Source organism: Rattus norvegicus, chromosome 20, assembly GCF_036323735.1.
Source record: "Rattus norvegicus strain BN/NHsdMcwi chromosome 20, GRCr8, whole genome shotgun sequence".
Lineage (NCBI taxonomy): Eukaryota > Metazoa > Chordata > Mammalia > Rodentia > Muridae > Rattus > Rattus norvegicus.
The window spans coordinates 40,072,846-40,091,263 of NC_086038.1; the positions used below are offsets into that span (position 1 = coordinate 40,072,846).

General features: G+C 37.6%; 1 long non-coding RNA gene across 6 annotated transcripts in view; it reads left to right on the forward strand.

Annotated features, from left to right (window-relative positions):
- The window catches only part of LOC108349079 (uncharacterized), a 46,070-nt gene that overhangs the window by 11,292 nt on the left and 16,360 nt on the right, over positions 1-18,418 (forward strand). For 3 of the 6 annotated variants that reach the window (XR_010060863.1, XR_005497560.2, XR_010060864.1), the window contains exon 2: positions 16,722-16,785. This is a non-coding gene — a long non-coding RNA (uncharacterized LOC108349079). Of the gene's footprint in view, positions 1-12,458; positions 12,646-16,721; positions 16,786-18,418 lie in introns of all 6 variants that reach the window. The other 3 variants (XR_010060862.1, XR_010060861.1, XR_010060860.1) reach the window with 2 other exon arrangements.

Below are 18,418 nucleotides of genomic sequence, written 5' to 3' on the forward strand. Positions count from 1 at the left end.
TATTTATTTATTTATTTATTTAATTTTATTGGATGTTTTTATTTACATTTTAGATGTTATCCCATTTCCTTATTTCCCCTCCAGAAACCCGTTATCCCACCCCCACCCCCAGTCCTCCCGCTTCTATAAGGGTGCTCTTTCACTCACTGAACCACTTACTCCCACCTACTTGCCCTAAAAAATAACCTTAAAAATAGATTAGTCAATGACATCTACATATTAATTAAGTTCTATTTAGACAGATTTTTATTAGCTTAATTTTCTTTTATTCTTACAAAACTTTAGTAAAGATTATAATCAGTCAAGGAAGCATTAAATCTTATAAAATGTGTGCCTCTCGGTGGGGGAATAAAAAGAAGTTCTGTAAACTTCTAATACCCTTATTGATGTATTAGCAATTCTAATATTAGTTATTAATTCTATTATTAATTAATTACTGATTCAGAGAAAATATATTCTATTCAAGTCCAGGTTATCTTATCCTGGACTTTGGTATTCAATAATAATTTGATATTCAATAATCAAGAGACTGTCTTAGAAAACATGGAACTGTTTGCCTCTTACACATTAGGAAAATTTATAAGTATTTGGTGGAATATGAAATTGATGAAAAGATATAGATCAAGTATAATTTAAAAATTCATTCTTGAGAGACCTCACCGCCTGGTCAGGTGGGCACTCCTAAGGCTGCAGAGCAGAAGAGACCACCGACACTGCCCATCCCTGCCCACATCCCTGGCCCAAGAGGAAACTGTATAAGGCCTCTGGGCTCCCGTGGGGGAGGGCCCAGGAGCAGCAGGACACCTGCCTGAGACACCGCCGGAACCTGAAGGAAACAGACCAGATAAACAGTTCTCTCCACCCAAATCCCGTGGGAGGGAGAGCTAAACCCTCAGAGAGGCAGACACGCCTGGGAAACCAGAAGAGACTGCACTCTGCATACACATCTCAGACGCCAGAGGAAAACACCAAAGGCCATCTGGAACCCTGGTGCACTGAAGCTCCCGGAAGGGGCGGCACAGGTCTTCCTGGTGGCTGCCGCCGCAGAGAGCCCGTGGGCAGCACCCCGCGAGCGAACTTGAGCCTCAGGACCACAGGTAAGACCAACCTTTCTGCTGCAAGAAAGCTGCCTGGTGAACTCAAGACACAGGCCCACAGGAACAGCTGAAGACCTGTAGAGAGGAAAAACTACACGCCCGAAAGCAGAACACTCTGTCCCCATAACTGACTGAAAGAGAGGAAAACAGGTCTACAGCACTCCTGACACACAGGCTTATAGGACAGTCTAGCCACTGTCAGAAATAGCAGAACAAAGTAACACTAGAGATAATCTGATGGCGAGAGGCAAGCGCAGGAACCCAAGCAACAGAAACCAAGACTACATGGCATCATCGGAGCCCAATTCTCCCACCAAAACAAACATGGAATATCCAAACACACCAGAAAAGCAAGATCTAGTTTCAAAATCATATTTGATCATGATGCTGGAGGACTTCAAGAAAGACATGAAGAACTCCCTTAGGGAAACACAGGAAAACATTAATAAACAAGTAGAAGCCTACAGAGAGGAATTGCAAAAATCCCTGAAAGAATTCCAGGAAAACACAATCAAACAGTTGAAGGAACTAAAAATGGAAATAGAAGCAATCAAGAAAGAACACATGGAAACAACCCTGGATATAGAAAACCAAAAGAAGAGACAAGGAGCTGTAGATACAAGCCTCACCAACAGAATACAAGAGATGGAAGAGAGAATCTCAGGAGCAGAAGATTCCATAGAAATCATTGACTCAACTGTCAAAGATAATGTAAAGCGGAAAAAGCTACTGGTCCAAAACATACAGGAAATCCAGGACTCAATGAGAAGATCAAACCTAAGGATAATAGGTATAGAAGAGAGTGAAGACACCCAGCTCTAAGGACCAGTAAATATCTTCAACAAAATCATAGAAGAAAACTTCCCTAACCTAAAAAAAGAGATACCCATAGACATACAAGAAGCCTACAGAACTCCAAATAGATTGGACCAGAAAAGAAACACCTCCCGTCACATAATTGTCAAAACACCAAACGCACAAAATAAAGAAAAAAATATTAAAAGCAGTAAGGGAAAAAGGTCAAGTAACATATAAAGGGAGACATATCAGAATCACACCAGACTTCTCGCCAGAAACTATGAAGGCCAGAAGATCCTGGACTGATGTCATACAGACCCTAAGAGAACACAAATGCCAGCCCAGGTTACTGTATCCTGCAAAACTCTCAATTAACATTGATGGAGAAACCAAGATATTCCATGACAAAACCAAATTTACACAATATCTTTCTACAAATCCAGCACTACAAAGGATAATAAATGGTAAAGCCCAACATAAGGAGGCAAGCTATACCCTAGAAGAAGCAAGAAACTAATCGTCTTGGCAACAAAACAAAGAGAATTAAAGCACACAAACATAACTTCACATCCAAATATGAATATAACGGGAAGCAATAATCACTATTCCTTAATATCTCTCAACATCAATGGCCTCAACTCCCCAATAAAAAGACATAGATTAACAAACTGGATACGCAACGAGGACCCTGCATTCTGCTGCCTATAGGAAACACACCTCAGAGACAAAGACCGACATTACCTCAGAGTGAAAGGCTGGAAAACAATTTTCCAAGCAAATGGTCAGAAGAAGCAAGCTGGAGTAGCCATTCAAATATCAAATAAAATCAATTTTCAACTAAAAGTCATCAAAAAAGATAAGGAAGGACACTTCATATTCATCAAAGGAAAAATCCACCAAGATGAACTCTCAATCCTAAATATCTATGCCCCAAATAGAAGGGCACCTACATATGTAAAAGAAACCTTACTAAAGCTCAAAACACACATTGCACCTCACACAATAATAGTGGGAGATTTCAACACCCCACTCTCATCAATGGACAGATCATGGAAACAGAAATTAAACAGAGATGTCGACAGACTAAGAGAAGTCATGAGCCAAATGGACTTAACGGATATTTATAGAACATTCTATCCTAAAGCAAAAGGATATAACTTCTTCTCAGCTCCTCATGGTACTTTCTCCAAAATTGACCATATAATTGGTCAAAAAACGGGCCTCAACAGGTACAGAAAGATAGAAATAATCCCATGCGTGCTATCAGACCACCACGGCCTAAAACTGTTCTTCAATAACAATCAAGGAAGAATGCCCACATATACTTGGAAATTGAACAATGCTCTACTCAATGATAACCTGGTCAAGGAAGAAATAAAGAAAGAAATTAAAAACTTTTTAGAATTTAATGAAAATGAAGGTACAACATACCCAAACTTATGGGACACAATGACAGCTGTGCTAAGAGGAAAACTCATAGCGCTGAGTGCCTGCAGAAAGAAACAGGAAAGAGCATATGTCAGCAGCTTGACAGCACACCTAAAAGCTCTAGAACAAAAAGAAGCAAATACACCCAGGAGGAGTAGAAGGCAGAAAATAATCAAACTCAGAGCAGAAATCAACCAAGTAGAAACAAAAAGGACCATAGAAAGAATCAACAGAACCAAAAGTTGGTTCTTTGAGAAAATCAACAAGATAGATAAACCCTTAGCCAGACTAACGAGAGGACACAGAGAGTGCGTCCAAATTAACGAAATCAGAAATGAAAAGGGAGACATAACTACAGATTCAGAGGAAATTCAAAAAATCATCAGATCTTATTATAAAAACCTATATTCAACAAAACTTGAAAATCTTCAGGAAATGGACAATTTCCTAGACAGATACCAGGTACCGAAGTTTAATCAGGAACAGATAAACCAGTTAAACAACCCCATAACTCCTAAGGAAATAGAAGCAGTCATGAAAGGTCTCCCAACCAAAAAGAGCCCAGGTCCAGACGGGTTTACTGCAGAATTCTATCAAACCTTCATAGAAGACCTCATACCAATATTATCCAAACTATTCCACAAAATTGAAACAGATGGATCACTACCGAATTCCTTCTACGAAGCCACAATTACTCTTATACCTAAACCACACAAAGACCCAACAAAGAAAGAGAACTTCAGACCAATTTCCCTTATGAATATCGACGCAAAAATACTCAACAAAATTCTGGCAAACCGAATCCAAGAGCACATCAAAACAATCATCCACCATGACCAAGTAGGCTTCATCCCAGGCATGCAGGGGTGGTTTAATATACGGAAAACCATCAACGTGATCCATTATATAAACAAACTGAAAGAACAAAACCACATGATCATTTCATTAGATGCTGAGAAAGCATTTGACAAAATTCAACACCCCTTCATGATAAAAGTCCTGGAAAGAATAGGAATTCAAGGCCCATACCTAAACATAGTAAAAGCCATATACAGCAAACCAGTTGCTAACATTAAACTAAATGGAGAGAAACTTGAAGCAATCCCACTAAAATCAGGGACTAGACAAGGCTGCCCACTCTCTCCCTACTTATTCAATATAGTTCTTGAAGTTCTAGCCAGAGCAATCAGACAACAAAAGCAGGTCAAGGGGATACAGATCGGAAAAGAAGAAGTCAAAATATCACTATTTGCAGATGATATGATAGTATATTTAAGTGATCCCAAAAGTTCCACCAGAGAACTACTAAAGCTGATAAACAACGTCAGCAAAGTGGCTGGGTATAAAATTAACTCAAATAAATCAGTTGCCTTCCTCTATACAAAAGAGAAACAAGCCGAGAAAGTAATTAGGGAAACGACACCCTTCATAATAGACCCAAATAATATAAAGTACCTCGGTGTGACTTTAATCAAGCAAGTAAAAGATCTGTACAATAAGAACTTCGAGACACTGAAGAAGGAAATTGAAGAAGACCTCAGAAGATGGAAAGATCTCCCATGCTCATGGATTGGCAGGATTAATATAGTAAAAATGGCCATTTTACCAAAAGCGATCTACAGGTTCAATGCAATCCCCATCAAAATACCAATCCAATTCTTCAAAGAGTTAGACAGAACAATTTGCAAATTCATCTGGAATAACAAAAAACCCAGGATAGCTAAAGCTATCCTCAACAATAAAAGGACTTCAGCGGGAATCACTATCCCTGAACTCAAGCAGTATTACAGAGCAATAGTGATAAAAACTGCATGGTATTGGTACAGAGACAGACAGATAGACCAATGGAATAGATTTGAAGACCCAGAAATGAACCCACACACCTATGGTCACTTGATTTTTGACAAAGGAGCCAAAACCATCCAATGGAAAAAAGATAGCATTTTCAGCAAATGGTGCTGGTTCAACTGGAGGGCAACATGTAGAAGAATGCAGATCGATCCATGCTTATCACCCTGTACAAAGCTTAAGTCCAAGTGGATCAAGGACCTCCACATCAAACCAGACACACTCAAACTAATAGAAGAAAAACTAGGGAGGCATCTGGAACACATGGGCTCTGGAAAAAATTTCCTGAACAAATCACCAATGGCTTACGCTCTAAGATCAAGAATCGACAAATGGGATCTCATAAAACTGCAAAGCTTCTGTAAGGCAAAGGACACTGTGGTTAGGACAAAACGGCAACCAACAGATTGGGAAAAGATCTTTACCAATCCTACAACAGATAGAGGCCTTATATCCAAAATATACAAAGAACTCAAGAAGTTAGACCGCAGGGAAACAAATAACCCTATTAAAAAATGGGGCTCAGAGCTAAACAAATAATTCACAGCTGAGGAATGCCGAATGGCTGAGAAACACCTAAAGAAATGTTCAACATCTTTAGTCATAAGGGAAATGCAAATCAAAACAACCCTGAGATTTCACCTCACACCAGTGAGAATGGCTAAGGTCAAAAACAACAAATGCTGGCGAGGATGTGGAGAAAGAGGAACACTCCTCCATTGTTGGTGGGATTGCAGACTGGTAAAACCATTCTGGAAATCAGTCTGGAGGTTCCTCAGAAAATTGGACATTGAACTTCCTGAGGATCCAGCTATACCTCTCTTGGGCATATACCGACAAGATGTGCCAACATATAAAAAAGACACGTGCTCCACTATGTTCATAGCAGACTTATTTATAATAGCCAGAAACTGGAAAGAACCCAGATGCCCTTCAACAGAAGAATGGATACAGAAAATGTGGTACATCTACACAATGGAATATTACTCAGCTATCAAAAACAACGACTTTATGAAATTCGTGGGCAAATGGTTGGAACTGGAAAACATCATCCTGAGTGAGCTAACCCAATCACAGAAAGACATACATGGTATGCACTTATTGATAAGTGGCTATTAGCCCAAATGCTTGAATTACCCGAAATGCCTAGAACAAATGAAACTCAAGATGGATGATCAAAACGTGAACGCTCCACTCCTTCTTTAAAAGGGGAACAAGAATACCCTTGGCAGGGAAGAGAGAGGCAAAGATTAAAACAGAGACTGAAGGAACACCCATTCAGATTCTGCCCCACATGTGGCCCATACATATACAGCCACCCAATTAGACAAGATGGATGAAGCAAAGAAGTGCAGACCGACAGGAGCCGGATGTAGATCGCTCCTGAGAGACACAGCCAGAATACAGCAAATACAGAGGCGACTACCAGCAGCATACCACTGAACTGAGAATAGAACCCCCGTTGAAGGAATCAGAGAAAGAACTGAAGAGCTTGAAGGGGCTCGAGACCCCATATGTACAACAATGCCAAGCAACCAGAGCTTCCAGGGACTAAGCCACTACCTAAAGACTATACATGGACTGACCCTGGACTCTGACCTCATAGGTAGCAATGAATATCCTAGTAAGAGCACCAGTGGAAGGGGAAGCCCTGGGTCCTGCAAGACTGAACCCCCAGTGAACTAGACTGGTGGGGGGAGGGCGGCATTGGGGGGAGGGTTGGGAGGGGAACACCCATAAGGAAGGGGAGGGGGGAGGGGGATGTTTGCCCGGATACCGGGAAAGGGAATAACACTCGAAATGTATATAAGAAATACTCAAGTTAATAAAAAAAAATTCATTCTTCTGGTTCCCATAGAAAACATTGATATAACCATCAAAGAAACTGTAAAATTCAAAAAACTCCTAACCCAAAACATCCAGGAGATATAGGACACAATGAGAAGACCAAACCTAAGGATAATAGGTATAGAAGAGAGCTAAGATTACCAAATTAAAGGGCTAGTATATATCTTCAACAAAATTATAGAAGAAAACTTCCTTAACCTAAAAAACGAAGATGCCCAAAAACATACAAGGAGCCTACCGAACTTGAAATAGATTGGACCAGAAAAGAAACTCCTCCTGTCACATAATAGTCAAAACACTAAATATACAAAATAAGGAAGAATATTAAAAGCAATAAGGGAAAATGGTCAAGTAACATATAAAGGCAGACCTATCAGAACTACACCAGACTTCTCACCAGAGATTATGAAAGCCAGAAGATCCCGGGAAAATGTCTTACAGACCCTAAGAGAACACAAATGCCCATCCCAGGCTACTGTATCCAGCAAAACTCTCAATTAACATAGGTGGAGAAACCAAGATATTCCATGACAAAACCAAATTTATACAATATCTTTTCACAATTCTAGCCCTACAAAGAAAAATGGATGGAAAACTCCAACATAAGGAGGAAAACTATACCCTAGAAAAAGCAAGAAGGTAATCTTCTTGAAAGAAACCCAAAAGAAGTGAGCCACAGAAACATAATTCTACCTCTAACAACAAAAATAATAGGAAACAACAATCACTATTCCTTAATATCTCTTAACAATGAACTCAATTCCCCAATAAAAAGATACAGAATAACTGACTGGTTACCTCAGATTCAAAGACTGGAAAACAAATTTTCAAGCAAATGGTCTGAAGAAACAAGCTGGAGTAGCCATTCTAATACTGAATAAAATCAACTTTTAACCAAAAGTTAGCAAAAAACATATGGAAGAACACTTGACAAGTAGTCACACATTACATAAAATACCTCAGTGTGACTCTAACTAAGCAAGTAAAATATTTGTATGACAAGAACTTCAAATTCCAAAGAAAGAAATTAAAGATCTCAGAAGATGGAAAGATCTCCCATGCTCATAGATTGCCTGGATTAATATTGTAAAAATGACTATTTTGCCAAAAGCAAGCTAAAGATTCAATGCAATCCCCATCAAAATTCCAACTCAATTCTTCATAGAATTAGAAAGAGCAATTTGAAAATTCATTTGGAATAACAAAATACCCAGGATAGGGAAAACTATCGTCAACGATAAAAGAGCTCCTAGGGCAATCACTATCCACTCAAACTAATAAAAGAGAAAGTGGGGAAGAAACTCGAACACATGGGCACTGGGGAAATTTTTCTGAACAGAATAACAATGGCTTATACTCTAAGATTAGGAATCAAGAAACAGGACATCATAAAATTGCCAAGCTTCTGTAAGGCAAAGAACACTGTCATTAGTATGAAATGGCCACCAACAGATTTGGAAAAGATCTTTCCCAATCCTACATTTGATAGTGGGCTATTATCCAATATATACAAAGAACTCAAAATATCATCCTGAGTGAGGTAACCCAATTGCAAAAAAGTCCCACACATGATATGCACTCACTAATAAATGGATATTAGCCCCAAAACTCAAGTTACCCAAGATAGAATCCATAGACCATATGAAGCTCAAGAAGGACAACCAAAGTGGGAATGCTTCAGTCCTTGAGAGGTGGAACAAAAATATTCATATGAGGAGATATGGAGACAAAGTTTGGAGCAGAGTCTGAAGGAACGGCCATTCAGTGCTTGTCCCACCTATGGATTCAGTCCATACACATACAGCCACCAAACCCAGACAGTATTGGTGATGCCAAGAAGTGCATACTGACAGGAGCCTGATATAACTGTTTCCTAAGAGGCTCTGCCAGAGCATGGCAAATACAGAGGTGAATGCTAGCAGCCAACCATTGAACTGAGAATGGGGTTCTCATCGAACAAGTTAGAGAAAAGGTTTAAGGAGCTGAAGGTGCTTGCAACCCCATGAGAACAACAATACTAACCAACCGGAGCTCCCAGGGACTAAACCACCATCCAAAGAGTACACAAGGACAGACCCATGGCTCCAACTGTATATATAGCAGTGGATGACCATGTTGGGCAGCAATGGGAGGAGAAGCCCTTGATCCTGCCAAGGCTGGATACCCCAGTATAGGGGAATGTCCGGGCGGGGAGGTGGGAAGGCGTGGGTGGTTGGGGGGAACACTCTCATAGAAGAAGGGGGAGGGGGATTATATAGGGGGTTTATGGATGGGAATCCGGGGAAGGGAATAACATTTGAAATGTTAATAAAAAAATAAAAATTATAGAATTAGTAAATTATTTTTGGTACTATACTTTTACTAATATAGTATTTATACTTTATTATAAGTATAAATATAATTATATGTTATAAGTGTATAAACTAATCAATATAGAGACATTTATATGAATGTCTCATGGAATTGAACAGTAATAGGTAACACAAACAAATGAATTAGTTATGAGGGGATGGTTCAGTTGGTAAAATTTATTTTGAAAGCATCGAGACCTGAATTTGATCTTCAGTATCCCCAGGAAACAGCAAGTGTAGCTCCACAGGCTTTAGAGCCCAGCTCTGGGGAGCCAGGTAAATGGAAAGTCCTAAGTCTTACTAGTTAGCCAGCCTAGTATAAGTGACTAGTTTCAGACCAAAAGAAATCCTTTTTTTGGGAAATATAACACAGACAACGTCCAAGGGACAACCACCAAAGCTCACCTAGAGCTTCTGTATGTAGTCATGTGCATATGTAAGTTCACATGTACACAATATTCAACCGTTTTTCCAGGTATAAACACATGCAGATATACATGAACACAAATGTAAACAGGCAGAATTACGTCAAGGAGATAACAAGAAATATTAAGTAGACATAATTAACTCAGTGTTCTACTTTAACAGTTGGTATTCACAAGATATATTTTGATTGTTTACTTTGTATAGCCATTATTTGTGAGCAGCTCTGTTTTCAAAATTAATAATCCATTTAGAGTTTTGTAGAATACACTAATACTGAACTAAAAAGTCTACAAAATTCACAAAGCGTAGTGTTAGTGGTATAATAAAATCATGAACAAAGAGTACTGGTATTTTATGGCATAATCACAGAAATGTTTACCACTTCCCAACATTGTATTCTATCTATGTCCATTTTAATGTTTATTATATCAAAGCATATGGCAGCATTCTAACAAAATTTAATTCACTAACATTTTACCTTAATATTAATTAACCTTTCTTTACTTTAGCATGTCAGATTTCTTATCTCAGCTACACGCCTCCAAGACAATACTGTGATATAATATTTTAAAAATATATTGCAGGGCTGGAAAGTATTTGCTGCAAAATTAGGAGGGTCTGAATGCAGATCCCAGAACCCACATAAAAGCCATGGTAATGTGCATATTTAACCCTACTGCTAGGAGATGGAGACAGGGGGATATAAGGGCTCACTGAGCATACAATCTAGTCAAAGCCGGGAGCCCCAGGTTCAGTAAGAGACTGTCTCAAAAACTACAATAAGAGTAATTATTAAGGAAAAAGTCCTAGTGATAGTTTCTGTCCTCAACACATTCATGTGTGAAAGTCCACACATAAAATAAATGCAGCATACATACACACATAAAAATTAAATTCATTTTAAATGTTAAAAATACAGCTCATGTGTCTACCATTTCTTAAAAAACTATTTTTTAAAGGAAAGGAAATGCTATAAACGATTTAGCTGACATAGCCAATCTGTCTCTGGTCATTTTTTTTTCTGGTGGTTAGTAAATTGCTGAGTCTGGAGCTCAGAAGCAAGCCTGCCGACTTGAACTCAGACTAATGTATCCCAGTTCAAAGACATTTACTCTAAATATCTATTAGCTAATCAGCAGATAGACCTGGTTATTACTGCATGCCTGTTTTTTCATAGTTCTTTTTCCTGAACTGTCCAACCCTGGTATGTCACAAGGTATCAGCACCTCTCTAATTTCTCTGGTCAGTTTTCTCTGCAGTTTCTGATATCACACTCCACCTTCTCTGCATTTGAATTTTGCTAAAATCTCTAGCATCAGCATGCATGTCAGTCTTGACGTGGCTGCCTCGATGGCTGGGCATGAGAAAAATGAAGATGGATTCAATGTGTTAATAACTCCGATGCTAATGCTTCACCCCGACATCTATCAAGTTTACTTGGACTCTTTGTAGGATGCGGCTTAATTTTATTATATTCTTAATGATGGCTTTAAACTGTCCCTGAGACTCACATGGGTCTTCCTTCTTGGAATAACAGTTTTCCCCAGAGTTTCTCCGTATAAGAGAATGATCCCAAAACCTGCCACATGAGAAACTACTATGATTATTATTTTTACCTCTGTAGTAGTGACTGCTGCCATAAAATAAATGCCTTTTTTCAAACAAGAAGAAAATTAGTTCCAAAGGCTCAGAACAGGGTAGAGTTATTACTTTCTAATAAACTTTTCATTTTAAAATGGTTTTAGAGTTACTGAAAACCAGAAAGATGCTGAGACTCCATAAATCTCAGTCACTTCTTCTGTTATTAATATCTCGGGTCTCTATAGTACATTTGTCATAATTATTGAACCAAAGGTTGATGCATTATTGCTAGAGTTGGTACTTTATTTGAATTTTTAAAAAGGGTTTACCTGTTTTTCTTTCCCGAGGTCTGTCTTGAGGTACTCCATTTAATTCAGTTGCCATATCTCTTTAGCCTCCTCTTGACTTGGACATCATGTAGATGGCTTAATATTCTCTCAGCTTACCTACACTTTAGACAACTTTTTGATTTCTATTTTCATAGAAAGTTTACTTTTAAAAATTGACATTCTAAATTACTCCCCTACCCTTTGAAACATTTTCAGTGTTCTTCAATCTTCATCCAGTTTTGAAATTGAGGCATGTCTTTTTTGAGGATTAAGATATCATCTAAGCCCAGAAGAAGGTAACAGCTCTATCCTCCAGTCTCTCATGAAGGCAGGGATAGGGCCTAACTGTGAGTCACTGCAGTAGCAAACACAGAAGGCCTAGTAAAAGAGAAAAACAGCCATAAACCCGCTCCGCTGTGCTGGACATATCCTGCCAGTCACCTTCCTCCCAGTGTCATCTAGAACTGCCACTAACTGAGCGTCGGTGCTCAAACGCTCCCACCTGCTTTGCTTAAGTTGTACCAGTTTAGTTTTTCTCTCATTGAGATACTTTTGAGTATTCTTCTTTGCATATTTTTTCGGTGCAGTTTTTGCTTTGGCCAGCAGCGTACTTTTCTTTCTGTTGTATAGTCTTGGACTTTGAGATGGTTTAACTTACACATTTTATAGATTTCTCGTGATTAGACTAATGTAAATTTTTGAGCAAATAGCACAGAGATAAAATTCCATTTTTGTTGCATTTTATCACATAGATCCCCACCTATATCGACACCTATATCGACAGGATTCACCTTTATTGATTCCCCACCTCATGGTTTAGTGACTTCTCTCATTGTTGTGTTTGAATACCCAGCATGAGAGACTGAAGTGGGACAACACTGATTTTGGCTCTAGTTGAGAGAGACAGTTCATCGTTATGTTTCTAGTCAACAGAGAAGGGTGAGTACTACTTCTCAGTTTACTTGCTGTCTTATATTTAGTTCTGGGTCCCAGACTTTGAAATGGTTCTTGCTATAGCTAAAATGGGTGCTCCTGACCCTTCAAAGCCTTGCCCAGAGCTTTGTCTCCTACAGGGAGCTAAACTGACAACTAGCATTAACCATCATGAGCCTTATATAAAGATGAGGCTGTTTTCATTATTTGTTGTCCCATGCTTAGTGTTATATCTTTTGTTTTTGAGGGCTGAGCATCTATAGTCTGTGCAAGTTTCAAATACTTGACAATGATATTTAAAAAGATCATTTATGGAAAACCCCCTTAATTAATCTGGTTGTTCATTTATTACTGTCTGTTTAGATGTATGGATGTTCGCGGTATACTTTAGCTGTAAGCAACAGTGCATTTTCTATTTTATTGCTTGGCCACTGACATTCCATAGTTGGCTCCTTGGTTACATTAGCATACATTAACACACATAAGTTGTTATAAATTTATTTTTGAATATTACCTATCTTGCATATTTCTATATGCTTTTGCCTATATTTGCAATAAGATGTTATGATGAACTGAATTCATCCTGAAGTATCACACACTAGCTACCTCTACAGATTCCCACCCCAACCAGGAGAAATCTGGCTTTCCTGTTACTCAGGGATTCCATTGTTTAACTTCAGAATGCATTTGAATTAGTACCAGAATTGATGGTATTTTTGTTGACCAGATCTAACTTTTCTACATCAGTGCAGTGTTCTGTGAAACTCTTTTAGCTCCCACCACAACAAATTGCAATTTCAGAATACTTCCCATTCCCTTTCCCATGAGTTCTTTTCATATATTTATAGTGTAGTTCACTTTAAAATGTTTTATATCCTATTGTAGAATTTATTCAATGTTTTAAAGATTTTCAGTAATCTCCATGTCTCAAAGTTTGCTGTGATTTTGTGACTATCCATTTTAGGTCTTTATTCTTTTCCAATTATGTATTTAATGCTATAAATTTCTCCTTCAAACCACCACTGCTTTTGAGAAATTCTATTTTCATTTGTATTTAATTCAAATATGTTGATTCTCTGGAGACTTTGATCCATTGAAAATTTGAGATTTTTGTCTTCTAATTTTTTGTCATTTGCAGATTCCTCTTTAAATTTTGTTAATGATTTGTACGTTACTTGGTCAGAACCCACACTTTACATGTCTTTATTCTGTTATATTTGTCAAGGTTCTCTTGAGGTCAATGAAGCAAGGTCATGAAATTTCTCTGTGAGTTTTGTAAAATGTGTACTCTTTGGTTGTTGATGGGGCAGTCTATAAATGTCAATTAGATCAAATTGACTGTTAGTGCTGTCAATTGGTATCACTATCCTTTTGGAATTTCCATCTGTTGGCTATATCAATTACTAAAATCCAATACTATATCTTCCAACTACCAGAGTACAGCAGTCTATCTCTCTTATTGGATTTTATCATTTTTGCCTCATGTTTATTATAAATTATGCTTAGAGACATATACATTTAACATGATTTAATTTTATGTAGATTTTATTCCTTTATCATTGTCCAATTGCTTCTTTATCCCTTTTTGATTCTATACTGAAATTAAAACAGGGCCCTACACTTTCTTTTGGTTGGGGTGAGGATAGATGTTTTCTACATCGTCACTTTTAATCTGTATATCCATGATGTGAACAATATGTATTTTTCAGCCATTCTGACTCTGCTTCCCTTTTATTGACAATCATTATTTTAAGGTGACCAGCCAGACTACTACTTGCTGTTTTCTACTTTGATTTTAATTTACCATTTTATGATTACACTTTCTTTCCTTTATTTGGCCTATCCATCACACTCCTCCATTTATTTTACTTTGTCTCCTTACAGTTTCAAACATACATTACTAGGCAATCAAATTTGTCTTTAAGTAACTTTCATACTACTTATGAAATAGTGCAGATGTTATATAGGGTGTTGTGTAGTTCTTTCCTCTGAGTTGAAACATCTCCTCTTAGAAAAGGGTCTTAAAAGTTAATCTCATGAAATAAAGGAAACTCACAAGGCTCAAGAAGTTCCTGAAAGTAATAAATTCATATGATCCCCTACCCTGTTGCATATGCAATAACAATTGGTTGGGGGAAAAGACTCTACTACTCATTTTGTGACTGGAGTGTTGTGTAAGGAGCTCCAAGGATGCATCTTTCCTGAGTTGTTACCCAAGGTAGACAAGCTTTTCTGTCGTGCAGCTACTTTTTAGTCATCTGTGTCCCAGTCAGGAAGGACAATGAACTTGCAGGTTAATTAAAACCTGGTTAATTAAACTCATGCGTATTTGTCTAGTAGATCTATTGCATTATCTTTGGTGAGTAGACATTTGTTCACTTTTTCTTATTAGAAATTATATCACAAATGTATTCCCTATTCTTCCTTTGCATCCTTCTGATTGCTAGGACTTATTTCATGCTATCATTATGAATGCATTATTTTATTTTAAAAGTGGAAAAATATTTTATATCAATTAACAATAGATAAAAATCAATGAATTTTTACTTCCCTTTCCTCATAATACCCATTTGGGTTCTGTATTACTTTCTGCCTCAATACCTTAGAGTAATTTTTTAGCTGCTCTACTGAAAATATATATCTTCAGTTTGTGTTTATCAAATTCTTCCTGATTTTTGTGTCATGGTTGAGTGATGTCTTTAACTCTAGCTTGTTTAATTTTTTTCACTGGAACTGTATCATCCCTCTTTCTCCTTCCTGCTGGGATTCTTCAGAAACCTCTGTATCTTCTCTATCATTGGCCCTCTACCTGTTTTTCTGTGGGTGAGGGTCCTTTTCTAGCTTCTTCTAAGACACTGATTTTGTCTTGTGTTCTCTCCCTCCAAGAATGATGTCCCTAGCAGTTGATATTCATTTTCTGTGCTTTTCTTTATGCTTTCTGGATGTATGGTTATGTACTTTTATTCATTTTAGAAGTCTTCTTAGCATTACCATTTTCTTTTTAATTTCTCATTTTCTTCCCCTAGTCTTGAATTACTGTTTTGTTAGATGCTGGGTTTTTCCTTACTTCTTTTTTTGAGCATTTTAGCTAAGGACTTATGTTGGTTTCTCAAGTTGGCTAGTCCTTACCTCTACTGGACGTACTTTGAGCTCACTAATTGTATTTCTTTTTTAATTTATGTTCCAGTGTTGTTAATTACATCTATCTATCATCTATCTATCTACATCTCTATCTATCTATCTATCTATCTATCTATCTATCTATCTATCTATCTGTCTATCTATCTACTTATTTGTTTACCATTTTCAGAAAGTTTCCATTTTTCAGTTCAGATTGCCCATTTGCTTTTTACAGATTTTCTACTTCTCTACCATAATTGTAAAAATTGACCACAGTTACTTTAAATTCCTGGCCCCATAATCACAATGTCTTGGTTTTGGGGATTGCTTGCTCTCTTCAGATTTAATTGTTTTGTTTTTGTAATATTTTGTAAATTTTCACAGAAAACTGGCTATGTTATATGTATAAGGAAGTTATGTTTGACTTATATTGGCTATGCTATAATATGCATAGGAAGTCTTAATAATAAGTGCTGGTGTTTATATAGATCTGGTATTAGACCAGGGCTGTTCATAATATCTGCCATAGTTGCACAAAGTTCCACTTACCTCTGGTTGTTATTGGTTTTTATTTTTTTTCCCCCTGAGTTTGGCCTTACATAAATATCCCATCTCAGAGTGTCTGACTCTTGTAGTCTTTTAATCTAAACACTTCATGTGGTACCCAGGTGTGGCCAGTAGGAGAGGAGAGAACTAGGCCATGTCTGGATGATGCTCCTGTCTCAGTAGACCTGATGACTCTAGGACCGCATCTCTAGCAGTGCAGTGTCACTGTCCACTCCTGCTATTGTAAAATGCATGTTTTACTTCTTAAATGAGCCAGGAAGACCAGAGAAACCCAGTGTAGGAAGAGTGCCATTTCCATGGCTAGCATAAATATTGCCAAATTCTTCTCCCCTATTGAGTGTGCTTTTGTTATACAGACCACCTTTTCTCTATTATTTCTCCCACCCTTGCTACAGTTTCTTGGATCTTTAAAAAGAATGAGAACATCTTGGGAATTTGGGATGCAAAACCTGTGAAAAGGTAGGAGATTTTCCTAGGACTGATGACCAGGACTTCTTCCAACAAATTATCAACATAAATATTAAACACACATGTGACAGCTACTTGGCTGCTATATAATCTGAATGCAAATGTAACATTCTGGCTGCACTCATTTCTTCATGACTTAATATTGGCATATATCATCCTAAGTTTCTGACGGTTCCAAGAAGAGTCATTCACTTTCAGCTTTTTTAGCTTTCCTTGCTGTGAGGAGTGGTATCTTCTAAGCTATTTACATGTGCAAATTGAAGTTGGAAGTTCAAGGTTTGCCTATTTTAGGTAAAGGTTTTGACCAGTAAATTCCCTAGTGAGTTGCATAATTCACTTTCTCTGATATTTCTTATATTTCTACCATCAATATTTCATTAAATATCTTACTTCTACTCCTAGTTGAAGAAGTTATTTTTTTAAACCCAACTATGCATCAAAGAATATTCTAAAACAGAGAAGACTTATTGTGTCAAACATGATATTGACTGTCACAATGAATGTAGGTACAGAGATTAACAAAAATGCCAGATGTTCTAATTTCTTAATAGAGCTTGTGTTTTTTCCCTCAATTTTCAACCTCTAACCATGCCCTCTTAACTCTCAGTAAAAATAATAATTCTATCCTGAACTGAGGATGTGAGTTATAGTGTCCTTCTAACTAGTTGATCTAGCAGCATCTGTGGTAATTTTGATGTGTAATATCATATTATTCATATTCTAACCCCGAATGAGGAGCATTTCTCAATGATGCCAGGGAAGTACAGCAGTAAAGACTTGTAGAGCAATATCTTCCTACAACAGGGGATTTTTGACTGTGTGAGAATAGAGCTTGGCACATTAAGATATGCATACGTTTTATCATCCATGATCTGGCAGGTCCTGTAATTCCTGATATAAGTTCATTTGCACTGGTTTAGGATATTAAGTGTGAATGGTAGAGGATAAGAACCAGGCAGCTTGCCTGACAAGCAGGCAGTGAGTGTCACCCTCCTGTTATATATGCCAGCTCAGTGCTGCCCACAGTCACGCCTGAGCTCTCCTGTAAGCAGGTTGAGCATGCTGATCTTAAGACATAAGGAAGGGGAGCTTCAGCTATGCTGCTGACCCAGCATTGTGAGAGAGTGCTGACAGGACATGGCCCTGGAGCCTGCGGCACAAAAGCATCTTCCTTGACAGGGTTCACAAATCCAAAGTGATAGGCAGGGCATATCCTGTCTGAGCAGCAGCAGTTGCCGCCACAGTGTAGATGTCAGCAGAAAGAATGGCAAAGCAATCTCTTTATTTTCTATTCCTCCCTTGGAGGGTTCTAATAACTGAAACAGCTATCCTTCCAATATTATTTTTTTAAATGATAGGGTAAAGAATAGCATTAGCCATATTAAAATTTTATTTCCAAGTGTCAACAATAGAGAAGCTCAGATTATAATAGGTGACATTTAATGACAAGAATTATTATCTAGAAAGAAAAAAATCCTTGAGTCATACATTTTATAAATTTTGCAAGTTTTTTTTAAAAAAGCCTAAATTATGTGAATCAGATATAATATACAAAAGTAGTTTATTGATTTAAGGTAATAGGATCTATGTGTCAGAGTGCTTTTTATACTGTAATTGAGAAAAG